At 41.5% G+C, this 19,581-nt stretch overlaps 1 long non-coding RNA gene across 1 annotated transcript in view; it reads left to right on the forward strand.

Annotated features, from left to right (window-relative positions):
* Positions 1–5,226: 5,226 nt before the first annotated feature.
* LOC129057559 (uncharacterized) overlaps positions 5,227–19,581 on the forward strand; it is a 56,078-nt gene continuing 41,723 nt past the window's right edge. The window contains exon 1 of the long non-coding RNA XR_008522185.1: positions 5,227–5,373. This is a non-coding gene — a long non-coding RNA (uncharacterized LOC129057559). The remainder of the gene's footprint in view (positions 5,374–19,581) is intronic.

Consider the following 19,581-nt stretch of genomic DNA (forward strand, 5'->3'; position numbering starts at 1 on the left):
TTACCCAGTCTCAGCCAGGCGTGGTGGCTCACACCTGTAATCCCAGCTCTTTGGGAGGCCCAGGTGGGCGGATCATGAGGTCAGGAGATCGAGACCATCCTGGCTAACACGGTGAAACCCCGTCTCTACTAAAAATACAAAAAAGTTAGCCAGGCCTGGTAGTGGGCGCCTGTAGTCCCAGCTACTCGGGAGGCTGAGGCAGGAGAATGGCGTGAACCTGGGAGGCAGAGCTTGCAGTGAGCCGAGATCACGTCACTGCACTCCAGTCTGGGCAACAGAGCGAGACTCCGTCTAAAAAATAAATAAATAAATAAATTACCCAGTCTCAGATATGTCTTTATTAGCAGCAAGAGAACAAACTAACACAGACCTTTAAATATGTGCAGTGTGCTGCATGTCAATTATACCTTAATAAAGCTGTTAAGATTAAAATAAATGAGAAAACAAAACAAACAAACAAAAAAACTGAGGCTCAGAAATCTTGACTAAGTCTGCAGAACTAGATGGTGGTGTAGCCAAAATGCACACTCAGATGAGTCCATGTCATGCTGAAGGCCATGCCTCTGATGGTGCCTCACTTCTTTATTCTCTCTTCTGTAAAATTGAGATGGTAATATTTGCTCCTTAGGAATAGGGGTACATACTAGATGCCCAATATATGGTCATTTCCTTCCCTTTACCCTTTTAGGCCTACCGACTAGCCAGTTTCTAAGTATCCTGGAGCATATTCTGTTTTACAGAACCTGAAAATTATTACTTTCTTCATAAAAGAGAGAAAGGCATCCAAGAAAAATACCATTTGAAGCCAACGGAGTAGTAAATAGGCCTTACCTTCAGGTATTCTCAGCTATAAATGTCCCAGGCTATAAAATGCAAAGCAACACTCAGGATCAGATATACATGCTTTATTCTCAGAAATCTAGGCTGGTTCATTTTGGTGCCTCGTGATGAGAGACAGTTTCCAGGAACAAATAGGGGGAGGCAAGCATGTGGAAGCTGCCCCATAGTTAGAAACAATGATATGAAAACTGATTGCTGTATCCAAGGTCACAAAGCTCTTTTGACTGATATGCCATGCTTGGGTCATAGTGGTGAAATGAAACAGAACAGTACTCCTGGCTGGTCAAGAAACCTGTCTGTTTCCAGGATTTCCTCAAAAGAAGACAATGTCATTTAGGTGTTTTTTTCCTTTGTCATCAATGTGTTCATGTGTTTAGAAAACAGTATCTTCTATTCCTGGATAAATTGAAAATAGCTTGAAAAAAGAGTCCTCATTTCGAGTTTCCCCTGGAATTCTTCCCAGGATACTATATACCATGGCTTCCCTATCTTGGATGGGGCTGCCCTAGGCCCTGATTCAAGTTCACTTTGGATTCACTTCCTGTTTCTTGACCTCTGTATTCATTTCTTCCACTAAAGTCATGCATGTTTCATGATCACATCAGCTTATGTTGGTCACATCAATCGACTTAGGGAAATAGGAATAAATAACTCAAGGCAAAAAATAAAAATAAATAAATAAATAAATAAACAACGACAAGAGGTGGGAGAATAGTGGATGTCTCAATCCTTGGTTTGTCACTATAAAACACCATCCGGTTCATCAACCTGTAGGCAAACTACCAGTAAGAAGTGAATTTAAGATTTATAGTCAGGTTTCATAAATGCTAAGCATAGCAAAGACAGCCAGATGCAATCCAGTTCCACTGCCACATACCAACTCTATATTTGAGGCAAAGTAGTTTGACTTCCCTGAGCCTCAGTTTTCTCATTTGCAAAATGAGAATAATAAATAGTTCCTGCCTTGTGGAGCTGTGATGAGGTGCTAGTACATGTAGTAGATGCTTAGCAAATGAGAGTTGCCTTCTTTTTACTTCTTCCTTCTGTCCATCTTTATCTAATTTGACTTATGAATTTGCTCCAGGTAAATGCCTCAGGGGAGATGAAAATGTGAATGTCAATCAACCTAGAAAGAAAGTGCTTATGCACTATGACCCATGGAGAACAATTAGTCCTCAAAAGCACTGAGCGAGTAGGCAGTTGTGGCCTGCAGCCACATTTTGGCGCTGAATCATGTCCTGTTTAGCATTGTTCACTAATTGTTTCAAGTTATTTCCCCTCTCTAAGATTCAATTTCCTAGCTAGTTGTAGCTTGGATGAGATCCTCTTTAAGCCCTGTCTAATTGTTCTCAGTTCTCTTTTCTGCTCCTACACCCCCATTTACATATAAAAACTCAGAAAATAGAAACAACTATGGAAATCTAAGCAAATCCCTTATATAGAGCTCAGATTCTCTCCAGTATGATATCCAGGCACAGTTTGGGGCCTCTGGCTGCTGCCCAGAACTCTCACCATTCTGGACCATCCTATTATAATACAAAGTCAATGTCTGTGACACTCAATCTCCACCCCTCAGCAAGCATCTGATGACAAGAGGAACTTCTGAGCTCAGGAGTTCAAGACCATCGTTCAGAACAGTTCCACTAGAATAAGTTGGTTCAGAGAGTCGCTGAAATGGTCACACTTTGTGCTTACTCTCAAGAACCATGCTTCTAAACTTTAGCTATGCATTAGGATCAGCTGGGGAGCTTTCAAAACAGCAGAGATCATAATTATATTTGGTTTAGGATGGGGCCTGGGCAGTGGTATTTTTTAAAAGATCCCCAGGCAATTGTAAGTGCATTCAAAATGGAGAATTATTGATTTAGGTCGGATACTGGAGTGTAATTATTGGGGCCCACCTCTGAGTTTCTGGACACACCTGCAATAACCCTGACAGGCTCTAAGTAGGACTGATGTTGGATGAATCAATGGATGAATGAACAAATAACTGTGAGATAATATAGTGGAAAGAGTGCTGGACTAAAGGCCAGAAAACCATATTCCCATCCCTGGCCCAATCACTGTGTGAATACTGTACCAGCAATTATTTTCCCTGAGCCTCAATTTACTCTCTTGTGAAAAGGGGATAATAATATCTGCTTTATGTAAAGATAGTGCATGTCAAAGTGCTTTGCATATGTGTACATTATATTGAGAAATTGTTAAAAAATAAATCATAACAGCCATCCTAGCCTACTGTTTTTTTAAATAAAACCTGGAAATGTGAATTAATGCAGAAATTGACTGTAGGGCCGGAGTGGGAAGCAGACTCCACACTGCAGCCATGTGGTCCATGTTCCCCTAGTTCAAGCCCAGTGTGATTACTGTTTTTGGGGATTGCTATAGGATGTTTGTGCCCGCCACCAAATTCATATGTGGTAGCCTAATCCCCAATGTGATGGTATTTGGAGGTGGAGATTCTGGGGGGTATTAATGCCCTTATAAAGAAGAGCTCCCTCTCCCCTTCCATCATATGAGGACACAGCAGAAGGCATCATCTATGAACCAGGAAGCAGGTTGTCATCAGACACAGAATCTGCCAGCACCTTGATCTTGGATATCTCAGCCACTAGGACTATGAGCAATACATTTTTGCTGTCTGTAAGCCACCCAGTTTATGACATTCTTTTTCTTTTTCTTTCTGTTTTATTAATTCTTTTTTTGACACGGAATCTTGCTCTGTTGCCCAGGCTAGAGTGCAATGGCACGATCTCGGCTCACTGCAACTCTGCCTCCCAAGTTCAAGCCATTCTCCTGCCTCAGCCTCCTGAGTAGTTAGGATTACAGGCATGCACCACCACACCTGGATAATTTTTTGTATTTTTACTAGAGACAGGGTTTTGCCATGCTGGCCAGGCTGGTCTCGAACTCCTGACCTCAGGTGATCTGCCTGCCTTGGCCTCCCAAAGTGCTGGGATTACAGGCGTGAGCCACCACTCCTGGCCTTAAAAACTTTTTTTGAGATGGGATCTTGCTTTGTTACCCAGGCTGCAGTACAGTGGTACCATCTCAGCTCACCGCACCCTCCCTGTCCTGTGCTCAAACAGTCCTCCAGCCTCAGCCTCCCAAGTAGCTGGGACCACAGGAGCTGCTACCATGCCTGGCTATTTTTTATGTTTTTTGTAGAGATGAGGATTTCACCATGTTGCTCAGGCTGGTCTCCAACTCCTGGGCTCAAGTGATCCCCCCACCTTGGCCTCCAAAAATGCTGAGATTACAGGCATGAGCCACCACACCTGGCCTGGTTTATGGTATTCTATTGTAGCAGCCCTGATGAACCAAGACAGGGATCATGAAGCCATGGTGACTGACCAATGTCCCAACACCTGCCAACAAACCTTGCACCTTAGGTTCCACTAGGGCCCCTCCCTGGCGGCCTTGTTGCCATCTGCCTGTTTCTCAGCACAGTGCTGGCTCAGAGTAGGTGATCAGTGGATGCAAGAATAAGTGTCCTTGGATTTCTAACTCTGAGTGCAGCTTTAATACATGCCTCTGTCTTTTCTGTTGTGGCAACTTTCTGGACCACCCATCTGACGACTTTGGAGTGGTTTCTGCTGACTCCTCAGTTTGGATGTCCCCTACTGCCACCTGTGAGAAGCTCCCACTCTCCTAACCCCAGCAATTTGGGTCCCCCACTAGTCAGACCAGTCTTGGCTCTTCATGAAGGGGTATGTGGAATTCAGACAAAACACATGGTGTTTGCCCAGGATCTTGCTGTTTTCATTTATGTTTTTAAATAACTTGTTTTTCTTATTATTACAAAGTAACACATGTTTGAAAAAGTTTGGAAAAACCAGGCAAGCAAACATTAAGAAAGTACAAATCTTTCACAAATCCCTCAATCTAAGAGAATCAACTGCTTAATGTTCTTAATTTTGTGTATCCACCACACATGCACACATATATACATATATATTTAGAAAAATTGGGTCATCCTGTACTTAACGATTTGTAACCTGCTTTTTCACTTAATAATGTTTCACTGCCTTAAAGAGTCATCTTGCCTTATTATTTACCTCGAGGCCCAGGTGTCCACTTCTACTGCCATGAGTTGCTTACAGTTATTTACAAACTGAGCAACATAAATTAGAACAGGACAAATCAATCAGGTGTGCAGGGCTTTTCTAGCTAACTGGTGCCTGGTAATGGGTGCTTTGACCAGTAGTGTCTACTCAGCGACAAACCCTACATGTTATAAAATATTTGTTTCATCAAGAGCTCCAGGGCTCAGGCTGTAACAGAAACAACAAGTTTACGAAGCAGTCATATCCTTAAAACTGCTATGGTTTCTATGAAACTGGAAAATTCCGTTGCCATAGCCAATGTCAACAGGCAAGAAAGGAATGCAGGCATTCAAAGGAAGGGAAGAATTTGACGAACAGACTATGGGTAACTGGCAACAATTCTGTGAAACTGACCAGAAGGCACCAGCTTCTGTCATCGGGGTCAGAAATGAGAGTCCAGACATTGGCCCTCCCTGAAGCAGATAAGGTAGTAAGCCTGTAATATATGTTTGTGTAAAGAAGAAACCTAGGCTAGGGTTCTGGCATTGATGGAACTAGCTAACAGCATCTCAGGACCCACCCCCCCCAGCCCTCCCCTGGGGCCTTGTCCCCCAATCTTGCAATGCTCCTTGGCCAAGTGCCCATGTGCCCACACCACAGGCCACCTCGAGATTCTTGCAAATGCCATGCCTCAGAATGAGAAGCTTGATGGCTGCTGAGGGGAGGAGGTAGGAGCTTGCAGGGAGAGAGTTGGGATTCGGACTGAGAGAGAGTGGGTGTCACATGCATCAGATGTCACACAAGGAGAGATTACATTCAGATCCCTTCTAGGTTCATACTTCCCACCAAAATTATTGCAGAAGTCTCTGAACTGGGCCCGCTGGTTTCTTGATGCCTTTCTTCACTATCCATTAACCAAAATGGCACCCACAGTGATTTTCAATTACCTATCTAATTAGATATTTCTTATTTAAAATATTCTTTTCTTCCATTTATGGAAAGCAAGTAGTACCTGCACATTGTTTAAAAATCAAACACAACCAAAAGGTCCATAATGAAAAACATTAGTCTCTTGTCTCTGCTCCCCACCCACTCCCTACTGTCTTGCCCCAGTTCTGGCTACCAAAGGCAACTACTCCTAAACATTTTCTTTTGTTTTTGTGGCAGTTCTGGTGCTTAGCTTCATATTTCTAAATATCATGCTTATATTGTTATTTCCTGACCCCTCAATTCTAAACTTTAAAATGTCTCCTTTTTATGTAGATGAGGATTTAAAAAAATGTATAAACAGCTTTCTTGAGGTATAAGGGACATAGAATAAACTGTATGTATTTAAAGTGTACAGTTTGGCCAGGAGTGGTGTCTTGCACCTGTAATCCCAGCACTTTTGGAGGCTGAGGTGGGAGGATCACTTGAGCCCAGGAGTTTGAGACCAGCTTGGGCAACATAATGTGACCCCATCTCTACAAAAAAATAAAAAATCAGCTGGGTATTTTGATACTCTGTCAGAAAGAAGAAAGAAAGAAAGAAAAAAGGACGAAAGGAAGAAGATTAAGAAAGAAATAAAGATTTTGTGCTAGAAAAAAAAAAGAACAATGAATAAGCACACGAAAAGATACTAGCACTAGAGAAATGCAAACTAAAACCACATTAGAATAGCCAAAATTTAAAAACCTGACCATACCGAATGTTGGCAAAGATATAGAGGAACTAGAACTCTCGCACTGCTAGTGGAAATACAAAATGATAGAGCTAATTTGGAAAACAGCTTGACAGTTTCTTAAAAAGGTAAATATGCACTTATCATATGGTAGTGTATGATTCAGCTACTCCACTACTAGGTATTTACTCACTAGAAAAGAAAGCAGGTGTTCATACAAAGACTTGTACAGGAATATTCATAACAGCTTTATTTGTAATAGCCCAAAACTGGAAACAACCTAAATGCTCATTAAAGCTGAATGGATATACAAACTGTAGTATTAGGTTGGTGCAAAAGTCATCGCGGTTTTTGCCATTGAAAGTAATGGCAAAAACCAGGATGACTTTTGCACCAACCTAATATATCCATACAGTGCGCTACTACTCAACAATATAAAGGAATGAACTATTGATATATGCAACAACCTGGATGAATCTCAAAGTCATTATGTTGAGTGAAATAAGCCAGGCCAAAAGAGTACATACCATGTGATTCCATTACATAAAACTCTTTAAAATGCAAGCTAACCAATAGTGACAAAGAACAGATCACGTGTTGCCTGGGAATGGTGGCAGGAAACAAGTCAGAGGAGGGGGTGGCTAAGGGATGAGAAAACTTCTAGAAGTGATAGATATGTTCATGTTTTTGATTGTGGTGATGGTTTTGTGGGTGTACCTAAGACCAAATGTATCAAATCATACACTTTATTTATTTATATTAATTTTTACTGTTTTTAGAAACAGGGTCTCGCTCTGTAGCCCGGGCTGGAGTGCAGTGGTGTGATCATGGCTCACTGCAGTCTCAGACTCCTGGGTCCAAGTGATCCTCCTGCCTCAGCCTCCCAAGTAGCTGGGACTCCAGGCATGTGCCAACATGCCCAGCTAATTTTTTTTACTTTTTAATTTTTTGTAGAGATGGGGTTTCACCATGTTGCCCAGGCTGGTCTCAAACTCCTGGGCTCAAGCAGTTTGCCCACCGTGGCCTCCCAAGTGTTTGGATTACAGATGTGAGCCATGGTGCCCAGCTCATTCTGCCCTTATATTATATTGTTATATGATTATATTTATATTATATTGTTATATTTTATGACTATATATATTATTATTCAACCAAGGGGTCAAAATTAACATAACCAAAAATATTAACTATTGGTTAATGATATCAGTGTTAATATCAGATGCTGTCTGATGTGATGCATTCAAAAAGATACTACATTACAGTTGAAGTAGTCTTACCTAAAATGCATAATTTAAATCGCATCATAAGACAAAATCAGACAAACACACAAGGGAAATTCTAAAACACAGCAAGCTTGTACTCTCCAAGAAAAGCCAATATCCAGAAAGACAAAGGAAAGCTGAAGAACTGTGACATTGGATTGTATCCAAGACAAGATATTTCCCTGTTGAAAGGCCATATCTAGCTCTAGACTTTTCTGGACTGGGTGAGCCTTAGCGTCCAAGAGGTTCGGGGAAGAACATGGTGGCAGAAGTTTTTAGGCAGCAGTGGGTGGGAAATTCAATGAATTCTGGAATCACAGATCAGGAGGTAAATGACGTGGTGCCTAGGGTGAGGTATAGGGGAAGGGGCATGGAGTTTTCGTGCCCTGTCTCGGCAGGCAATGCTCTGGGAGCCTCCACGTGTTCAGCTAGCCAGAAGTTCCTTATTCTTCTATCTTCTTTGGTGAAGTGTCTATTCAAATATTTTGCCCATTTAAAAAATTGTGTCTTTTTTCTTTTTTTTTGAGACGGAGTCTCGCTCCGTGCCCCAGGTGGAGTGCAGTGGCGCGATCTCTCGGCTCACTGCAAGCTCCGCCTCCCGGGTTCACGCCATTCTCCTGCCTCAACCTCCCGAGTAGCTGGGACTACAGGCGCCCACCACCACGCCCGGCTAATTTTTTGTATTTTTAGTAGAGACAGGGTTTCACCGTGTTAGCCAGGATGGTCTCGATCTCCTGACCTCGTGATCCGCCCGCCTCGGCCTCCCAAAGTGCTGGGATTACAGGCGTGAGCCACCGTGCCCAGCCTGTTTTTTTCTTACTATTGAGTTTGGAGAGTTTGTCATACATTCTGTATACAAGCCCTTTATCAGATATGCAGTTTGCCAAGATTTTCTATGGGGCTTGTCTTTTCATTCTCTTAACAGTGTTTTTAGAAGAGCAGAAGCTTAAAAATTTATAAAGTGCAATTTATCAATTTGGGCTTTTTGTGCTGCCTAAGAAAATGTTTGCCTAACCCAACTTCAGGAAGTTTTTCTTCTATGTTTTTTCTCAAAGTTTTATAATTTTAGCTTTTACATTTAGGTCTGAAATACATTTTGAATTAATTTTTATACACGGTGTGAGATATGGATCAGTTATTATATTTTTTTGCTTGTGGATATCGAGTTGTTCCAGCTCTATTTGTTGAACAAACTGTCTTTCCTATACTAAATTGCCTTTGTATCTTTCTTGAAAATCTATGGTCCCTATATGTGTGGGACTATTTTTGGACTCTGTAATTCTGTATTCTGTTTCATTGATCTATTCATCTACCTTTACACCAATGCTAAACATATTTCATTACTGTCGCTTTATAGTAAGTCCCCCAATCAGGTAATATTAGTTCTCTAAATTTGTCTTTTTTGTTTTTCAAAGTTGTTTTGGCTCTTCTAAGTCCTTTGCATTTTCATTAAAATCAACATCAATTTCTACAAAGACTCCTGCTATGATTTTAATTAGGATTTCATTGAATCTTTATATTAATTTGGGAGGAATTGACACATTAAAAAATATTAAGTCTTCTTATCCTGGAAAATCAAACCTGAAGTATGACCAAGCATGGTGGATCATGACTGTAATCCCAGCACTTTGCGAGGCTGAGGTGGGAGGATCACTTTAGCTCAAGAGTTCAAGACCAGCCTGGGCAACATAGTGAGACCTTGTCTCTATTTAAAAAAAAAAAAAGCTGAAATGCTGAAATACTCAGTTACAGAATTGCTTTTTTCTCTTATTTTCTAATATTTTTATAACATAGTTATATCAATAGATAGTATTTTCTAAGAGTTTGCCATGTGCCAAGAAGTGTGGAATATTTAGTTTAAATCTTACAAAATTCTACCAAGTTAATACTATTATTAGTTCTATGTCACAGATGATGAAACTGAGAATCAAAGAGGTTAACAGACTTGCTTCAGAACACATAGCTAGTAAATGGTGCAGCCAGACTTACTTTATATTACTTTTATAGTTTTAAGACTAGACTCTGTAAATTGCCCTCATCTAAACCCTCAAAGCTAAGCTTTATTTGAACAAAATCCCACCAATTATACCTGTCCCTCCAGCTAGCTCCAGCTTTTACTAAATGAGATAACCAGTGGGAGAGAAGTTCATGGAATTGAGAGAAAAACAAAAAAAAAAAAAACAGCTTCAAGTGAACCTGTAGCTCAGTCCCCAGACTGGCATTGCCTGCAGGGGTGGCCCCTTGGCCTGGACATGGGACCAGAAATGTGGGAAGCTGGTTTCTTTTTCTTTTTCTTTTTTTCTCCTTTTTTTTTTTTTTGTACTTCAGAGACACCAGAGTTAACATTATTTTTGATTTTGGGAAAAAGAAAAAAAAGAAAAGAAGCTGTAGAGCAATGCTCTTTCCTCGCTAATGACATCTGTGTGAACTTCTATGTTTCACACCATCCTTGAGGTTTATCACAACTGAACCTGAAAATCACTCCCTAGTTTGACTTTAACTCCATGGATCACCCCTTGTGCTCCATGGTCACCCCTCCAAACAAGACAGGGAAGCTGAAACTAAGAGGAAAATGACTTCCAGGGAGTCTGAGAAACAGAAACTTTTCATATTGAGAATGATTTCTCTAAAAAGTAAATCTGAATTAGACAACACAGTGTTGTTCCTTAAGGTTACTGGTAAGCAGGAAGTGCAGCCTGAGGCCCAGCACGCAGAGATTCAGGAAAAAGAGAGGGTGTTTGGGGGCTGTCAAAATTTTACATTACTTCAATTTTGATTTAGGCAGGTGGAAAGTTCCAATCTGTGTCAAAACACCCCTAAGGGGACAACAGGAAGATAGAATGGGAACTTTGGGTTCTGATGTAATACAATTACTCCACAAATACTGTCTGGTACTTAGCTCTTGAGACCCAAGAGGTGTCTTCAGATTGAAAGGACTACACACCAAACGGCAAGTTGGAACTGTTGCATATTTCAGGGGTAAAGAACAAAAGCGTCACACATTGCTTCTGAAAATCAAATTAGAGAGGAGGGTGAGAGTGAGCTATGGAATTTCGTCATCATTTGTTGTCTTCTCTGTTGAGAAGTAAATAACCAGGTCTTTCCTATTTCATCAGACTTTGAAGCGCACACACACATAAACCCTAAAAATCCTATCAGAGAGAATCTGAACGTGAGATAGGACGCAGCACATAAATAAAAGCAATTCTACAAGTGATGAAGAGATGGAAGACTCAGATAGCATGCACAGGAATGTTTACCACGTAAGACAGACAGCTTTGGATCTAGATAAAGGAGACAGAGTAGTTATTGCCTGGGCTCATCCATCGAGATAAAGGCTGGTGGGCACCCTGGGAAATTGCAAGCAAAATATTACAGCTCATGGAGGGTCTCTGCCCAAGAGCAGATAGAAACTCTGTAAAGCAATAACCTTGAGACTGTCATGTATCAGAGCCTGAGATGAAAATGGCCTGCCTCTAAGGTCGGGTCTGAGCGGCGGGAGGAAAACTGGCACCAACAGAACGTGGATTGGCCTATGGGCAGAATACAAGGGGGAGCAATAAAACAAAACGTTTCAAGGTAGGAAGAGATTGTTGGTGATGGACTGCTGGAAAGAGATTTGGGAAAACATTTTATTACTTTTGGATGCTGACAGCCAATGTATCATATCCAAGTTTCCTGATGGTGTAGTAATAACAAAGGCAAAGCAATAATAAAGGACAAGGCAATGAAATAAAAAAAGATTTATTTTATTTAGTTACTAGGGTTGGCAAAGGCACATGTGGTGCAATGCAAATAAATGGTGAAGTCCAGTGTGACAGGAAGAGAGGGGAAAGTGTGAGAACCAAAGAGGAATGAGGAAAAACTAGGGGTTAGAATTTACCGTTTGGGCAAAGAATGAGAAAATTTTGTGAGACATTGGAAAATTGGAAGCATTCAGGGATCGTGATCCTTTTCTAGAGAAGAACCCTATTGTCCTTTATTATTATGTCGGTGAACACATGTGGGGGTCTCTAAAGTCAAGGGGTCATCCCCACAATGAGGGAACCCAATAATAGCTCTGCCAAATACCACAGAGAACCCCAGCTTCTGAGATCCCCAAGCTTTGTGGTTCCTGGGTAAGGAGACACAGGAACAGCAGTGTAGGATTTGGTATTGGCCTTTTTAATCCCTGGACATTGAACCTGTGAGATTTTGCACAGACTTGAAGCCTGCATAGATCTGATTTGGTGTTTTTCAGACTCTGCCCCTCACCTTCTCTGTATCCAGGTCTTTGCTGGAGCCCTGTGTATGATGAACCGTGGCTTTCCTACCTAGGCTCCAAACCCAGTGCTTCTAATCCTGCCTTCCAGATTTTACACTCAGCTGATCCATTGGCATCCTATCCCAGGATCATCAATTCAGAATCTCCATCATGGTTGGGTGCAGTGGCTCATGTTTATAATCCCAGCACATTGGGAGGCCACGGCAAAATCACTTGAGTCCAGGAGTTTGAGACCAGCCTGGGCAATGTGGTGGCTGTCTCTACAAAAAATAAGAAAAAAAAATTAGCCTGGCATGGTGGCATGTGACCATGGTGCCAGCTACTCAGGAGGCTGAGGTAGGAGGTCCTCTTGAGCCTCGGAAGTTGATGCTGCAGTGAGCCAAGATCCTGCCACTGCACTCCAGCCTGGGTGACAGAACAAGACCCTGTCTCAAAATAAATGAAGAATCTCCATCACCAATGAGTATTTACTGGGTGACCACAAGGTACAATAACTCCCCATATACACTCTGAGGTGGAAGAAAAGAAGACCAGTTTGGAAAAAGGATACATTTACAAACAGATAACTTCTCTCATACCCCACAGAAAGTCAGTGACTTTCTCCTTTTATCTTCATCACCACCACTACCATTATTGTCATCATCATCACCATCATCATGATACAAATAGATACTCCACTTGTGGCTCAACTAGGCTGAGAGCTTTATGTGTAATATGTTATTTAATCTTTCTCCCAATATTGCAAAGAAAGCACTATTTATCATCCCCTTTGGACAGATGAGGAAACTGTGGGTTAGTTTGCTCAAGGCTAAGCGTCTGGGGAGTGCCACACCCAGCAGTCAAGTCTAGAGCCTGCCACCTTACTTATTAGCCTACACTCTTGCTTAAATCTTCCACTTCTCCTTATTGTCTTATTTTTCCTAGCTCAAACATGAGTTCCCCTACAGGTTCAGGTGAGGTACATAGCAGGTGTTCAATAAATAATATTTGTTCAGTTTATTTGAAATGGACTCACTGATGCTCACAGCTGCATCACGAATCCACTGGCCTTATGGAGCCTGCTTTGGAGGGTTTTATCTTCATCACTTCATCCTTTCTTTCTTTTTGAGATGGAGTCTTGCTCTGTCACCCAAGCTGGATTGCAGTGGTGCATGGATCCCTTCTTTTTTTTTTTTTTTTTTTTCTGAGACGGAGTCTTGCTCTGTTGCCAGGCTGGAGTGCAGTGGCGCGATCTCGGCTCACTGCAACCTCCACCTCCTGGGTTCAAGCAATTCTCCTGCCTCAGCCTCCTGAGTAGCTGAGACTACAGGCGCACACCACCATGCCCAGCTAATTTTTGTATTTTTAGTAGAGACGGGGTTTCACCATGTTGGCCAGGACGGTCTCGATTTCTTGACCTCGTGATCTGCCTGCCTCAGCCTCCCAAAGTGCTGGGATTACAGGCGTGAGCCACCGCGCTGGGCCTATGGATCCCTTCTTTCATCAGTTGAGGTCCTCCAATCAGCTGGCCAGCTTTGAACTATGTGAAGTAACACATTTTCAAGCCTCAAGCCCTGGGCCACTGTGACCCAGTGTGGGGAGAAGCACAGAGCAAATTCTCATTATTGGCAGCTCAGTATTTTATCCACAGTGGATGGGGACATACAAGACTCCGAGGCACAGGCGGCTGCCAGCCTGACTCAGTGTCTTGGCACTCTTTATGATTGTCACGGAAAAGCTGAATCCAGAATGAACATCTGCCCAGGCTAGTCAGAGAGGAAACAGCTCTTGGTTAGCTAATTAATTGCTTTTTCATCTGCATCAGATGATTCCGTTTTAGTGCAGTAGCTTGAACACAAGGGCCTGGGAGCCTGGATTCACTCTTTTCACATTTCCCAGGTGGCAATAGTAGGCCCTTGTACCTCCCAGCCCAGATCCTATCCTGTCTGGATGGTGCCTTGAAGTAGAAAAGGACCTCACATTTGTCTAAGTGGACTTGTTCTTTCTTGAAAGAGTGAGCATCTGAGCTGGAGGCCTTTATAGCCTACAGTTTTTGAGAGTGGGGCCCACATGTGCCTCTCACTTTAGTTCAGATTACTTCACCTATGATGTATCCAGCACCAACTGCAAGTAATGATAGAACACAGGTTCTTCCAACCTAGTCTGATGTGTGTGTGTGTGTGTGTGTGCACGCGTGATGTGAAAGGGGAGGGCAACGGATACAATTTATACATAGATGCAATAATGGAACAATTCAAAATAATGTATGATCAAGGGCTAAATTGCTTAGTAGTTGTGCAGCTACAGGGAGAGACCAGTTACAGGCACAAAGTCCTTGGAGGATAAAATAAATTTAGAGAAATGAAGAGGACCTTCCTGGAAGGACAGCATATACTGAGCGGTGGAGGTGGCACTAAGAGTCCTGAGTGTGAGGAGGGCTAGGCTTTGTATAGTATAGTCTGGGCAGTAAGAAGACTCGCTGTAATGGAGCCCAGGGTTCATGGTGGGGAACCCCATGTTTCCTCCTCCTAGCATTTTTCCAGAGCCTTCAAGGCATCACCGGCCCATGTTCCAACTGTCCCCTGCATGCAGTTCTCTCAAGCTGCTTAGCCCTTTATAACTGTGTTTCCCATTTTTAGACAGTAATCTCCTTGAAGCTGAGGACCATGACTTATTTGTCTTTGCCTGGCACAGAAAACATGATCCATAAATGTGTTGAATAAATGAATGAATAAACACTTCATTGGAGGGGAATTGAATGAATAGGCTAGTTCTAGAATGAAATATGCAGTTTGTGCCAGGCATTCTGACTCATTCTGCCTTCAGATGAACAGGGGTGGTATTTTGGGCTTACATTAATTTATTCAATCATTTATGTACTCAAAAATTGTGTATTGAAAGCCTACTATGTTCTCGACACTAATATAGGAGCTGTTTTATCAACAGTGGTAAAACAGATAAACTCTTACTCAGGTGGAGCTGACATTCTTATAAGAAGTATAGATAGGCAGGGCACGTTGGCTTACGCCTATAATCCCAGCACTTTGGGAGGCTGAGACAGGCGGATCACGAAGTCAGGAGATCAAGACCATTCTGGCTAATACGGTGAAACCCCGTCTCTACTAAAAATACAAAAAAATTAGCTGGGCGTGGTGGCGGGCCCCTGTAGTCCCAGCTACTCGGGAGTCTGAGGCAGGAGAATGACGTGAACCCGGGAAGCAGAGCTTGCAGTGAGCCCAGATCGCGCCACTGCACTCCAGCCTGGGCGACGGAGCAAGACCCTGTCTCAAAAAAAAAAAAAAAAGGATAGATATTCAGGCCTGCTGGAGAATTAGTGAGGCTCCATGCAAAATGGAAATTTGGGATCTTTTGTTCAAATAGCAGGAGAAGAGTGTTGTTAAAGGTACTAAAATATAAAGCTTTTTTTTGTTTGTTTTCTGCAGTTTCCCTCTCAACTTGTCACGGCATTTTAAAATTTGCTATGTAAGATCCTTCCAAGAAAAATGATCATTTAAAAATTGTCACCATAAATTTTATCATTTATGTTTATGTTGTATAATGCCAGTTTTAAATATAAGCATAAGAGTGTTTAATGAAATTACAAAATTCATATTTTATAGCTCATACATGTGTATGGACTTAGTTTTTAGCAGAACAGTGAAAACTCTGCATAAAACTAATTCAATGATTTTTATTTCATTTCCTAATATATGACATCCTACCAACACCACCTGTCTTTGGCATGCTGATGAGGGAAGAAGGTCTAAAAAGACTATAGTTTGCCCAATCTTTCCCTTTCCTTCTATGCCATTATTTTCGTTGTATGTGTATAATTGAGGCACTGACAGTCCCCCAAGGCAACATGAGAACATGAGAACTTGCTTCAAATGTAGAAAGAAAGTAATGGAGTTCTAAGAAACACAAATGACCACGGAATCCTATCATATCTTCTTTTTTTGTTTTGTTTTGAGACAGAGTCTTGCTCTGTCCCCCAGGCTGGAGTGCAGTGGTGTGATCTTGGCTCACTGCAACCTCCATCTCCAAGGTTCAAGCAATTCTTGTGCCTCAGCCTCTGGAGTAGCTGGGACTACAGGCACATGCCACCACGCCTGGCTACTTTTTTGTATTTTTAATAGGGACAGAGTTTTGCCATGTTGCCCAGGCTGGTCTTGAACTCCTGAGCTCTGACAATCGACCCACCTCGGCCTCCCAGAGTGCTAAGATTACAGGCATAAGCTACCACGCCCGGCCCCTATCATATCTTTTCTTACTCATGTTACTTCCCTGCACTATATTAGGATTGGCTTAGAATGTGCCTTTCTAGAACCACTGTGTACTTAAAAAGAACCACAAAAACTTTGACCCTCTTTCCACTATATCTTTTCCAGTATGTGTCTTCATAAAAGGGAGCTCTGAAAAGCCCACAACAGTCTTGTAGATGTTCATTAGAAAAGCTTAGATCCAGAATATATGCTCACCTGCATGGCTTAGTGATATAGGAATTAAAGGATTCTTGAGTAAAAAGAATGAGTGTATTTGTCGTTATGGCAAGGGTGTTGGGGCGATGCTAGAGGATATGCGACAATATGTGTGGGTGGTGAGTGCATGTCATGCCTGGGTGAGGCTTAGAAGGGGTGTGGTATGTGTTCCTGTGTGTATGCCCTGTGTGTGGGGGGGGGTGGGGGTGGTATTTGTGGCACATGTTTTGTGTGTCTGTGTGATTGGTAGATAGGGTTTTTGGTGTGTTTGTATATGTGTGAAATATGAAATGAATATTAGTTTTAGTTTTTTCAGCATATTTTCCTCTGGGCTGTGTAGCCCACATCTTTTGTTTCCCCTGAAATGCCAGTCTGTTCTCATGTTCTTCTAAGTAAAATAACATGCAGCTTTTAGACATTCACAAACAAAACCCAGTGGTTTTTATCTGAGTCAAGTGCTCCCTGGGGCTTTGCTTTTTTTTTTTTTTTTCTCCTCTCCTTCCTGTAAATCCATTTTACGCGTTGGAGCTAGAAGATGACATCTTGTTACATCATGTTAGACAGCACCATAATTTTTTCCAGCAAGCCATTTCCAATCTGGCTAAGCAGACAGAACTGAACAATGACAACTGAGCAGAAATAAAGGATCGGCTCACAGCCCTGCAGGGTGGACTTGGAGGAGCCTTGTCCCCAGATCTGAAGTTGACTCACCATGTTTTAAGTTTTAACTCCTTAGATTGGGGAGGAAGAAATCTGTTCAGGTTCGCAGCTCTTCCAGTGATAATGCACAGTCTTTCTCTGCTGGAGCTGAGGATGCCTGTTGCGGGGAGGGGCCCCTGCAAGGGGAGGGAGCAATAGGGTGAGACTGATGGCTTGCCTGAGGTCCTTTCTATACTATGCACAGGTCAGGTCTGTCTTTTGCTTTCCAGCTGCAGCTGCTATTTATAGTCCTGTCTCTATTTGCTATTCTGCCTGTGACCCCCGTAGTCAGCTCAAGGCCTGTGTTTAAAAAGAGCTCTTCTATGCTCATGTTCAAGCCCACCACGGAGGCTTTCCTTTAGCAGTCTGTGTGCCAAAACTCAGTGAAAGGGCTCTGCAGGTCCCCTCCCCACCTCCTGGTATGCGGTGCATCAGATTGGGTGTCTGGGTTCCCTCAATGCTGCCATGCATCTCCACCAGCAGCCTGTGTTGTGGTGAGAATTAGTTCTAGGTGGGAGTTGTGCTATGTCTCTTATATCTTATTGTGGGTGATCTGCCAGAATGCCCCTTCCAAACAAATCTTATTATGTCAACCTTTGGCCTAAAAATATTCACTAACTTACTAGCTGTACTGCCTGGATAACTAAGACAAAAAACTTTAAGATCTATAAAGTCAGGGATGTGTATGAATACCAAACTCTGAGCCAGGTGATCCAAGTTTGAACCATAATTCCAAGCTGTGTGACTCTGAGCAAGTCGGTGACATTCTCTGAGCTTCCCCATCCTGCTTGCAAAGAGATTGCCTGCTTTGCGGGAGTGGGGATGCTGCAAGGACTAGGATGAGAAAGTAACCTGGAAGCCTCCCTACTTGCACATTTTGCTATCTCAACTTCTCAGACTTCCCAAAAGAATGTGGCAACAAGTGAAGGTGGAGAGGAACTGAGATGCTCTGGAGATCACAGAGAAAAAGATTTCTAGGTGTGTCTCAATCAGCCAGTAATGGATTTTTCTAAACTGAAAAATACTCAAGATTGAAACTTAGAAGGTATGTGTATATATTGTAAATTTAATACAGGTCAATAAAAATCAGTTGAACACATACTGCATACCAGTCAATGTAGTCAAAAGCAGAGATATCAAGAAAAACACACAGAAATAATTAAAACAAAATGTTTTTGTGATTCTTACCACAAAAAAAGGGAAATTATATCAAAACAACCACAAAAAGGATCCAGAACTCAATCTCACTACATAAATTTAAAATGTGATAAATATGAGAGTAAGAAAAGATTATTTAATAAGAATTATGTGTATCACTGGTCATAAATTTGGAAAATGTTTTGTTTAGATCAATTCTTTATATCATATAGAAAATGGCAATTGGGCTAAGAATTATACATAAATAAACAAATTATACAACAAAACTACAAAAATTCAGCATAAACAGCCAGATCAATAGAGAAATAGGTTCTCAATTTTGGAGCAATAGAATAAATCATGAAGATTGACAGGCCCAAATAAATATTTTAAGAGCTTTCAAGTAATGAAAACTGGTAACTCGAATATAAAATGCCAACAGAGGCTGCAAAAATATTTTTATCAATCATGGTAAAGAGTATGTACTGATACTTTAAAAATTACTCATTAAAAAATATAAAATAAAACATTAAGATTTCAATAGGTGAATAAAAAAAAGAACAAGTAATTTACAAACAAGAAATACAGATTGCCCATAAACCTCAGAAAAAATTTGTCTTTATAATTAAATAAATGTAGACTACAGCAACATTGAAACATCAATTTACATTGCTAAATTAAGAGAAGTTAAAATGTGACGGTCAATGATGGTCTGGTTGTGGGTGACACTGGAGAGTCATACATTACTGATGCCAGTGTGAATTCTTACAACCTGTTTGATAAATAAAATGACAATGCATATCAAAACCCATAAAAATATTCACACCCTTTGAGCTTAATGTTGCTCTCCAAAGAGTTTATACTGAGGAAGAAATCAAAAACAGAAAAGCTTCATGATTGACATTGTTTAAATTTTGTTTAATAGTCAAAATTGATAATAAACTAAATGCTGAACAAAAGGGGCACAGCAAGGAAAAGTATGATGACTACGAACCTTAAGAACACTATGTAGGTATTAAAATAATGATAATAAAAAGGTTAAAATATAGAAATGTTTATGATAAAATAATTAAAATGAGGCTGGGCATGGTGGCCCGTGGGTCACACCTGTAATCCCAGCACTTTTGGAGGCTGGGGCAGGAGCACTGCCTGAGGCCAGGAGTTTGAGACCAGCCTGAGCAACATATCAGGACCTTGTCTCTACAAAATTATTTTT

Source organism: Pongo abelii, chromosome 12, assembly GCF_028885655.2.
Source record: "Pongo abelii isolate AG06213 chromosome 12, NHGRI_mPonAbe1-v2.0_pri, whole genome shotgun sequence".
Lineage (NCBI taxonomy): Eukaryota > Metazoa > Chordata > Mammalia > Primates > Hominidae > Pongo > Pongo abelii.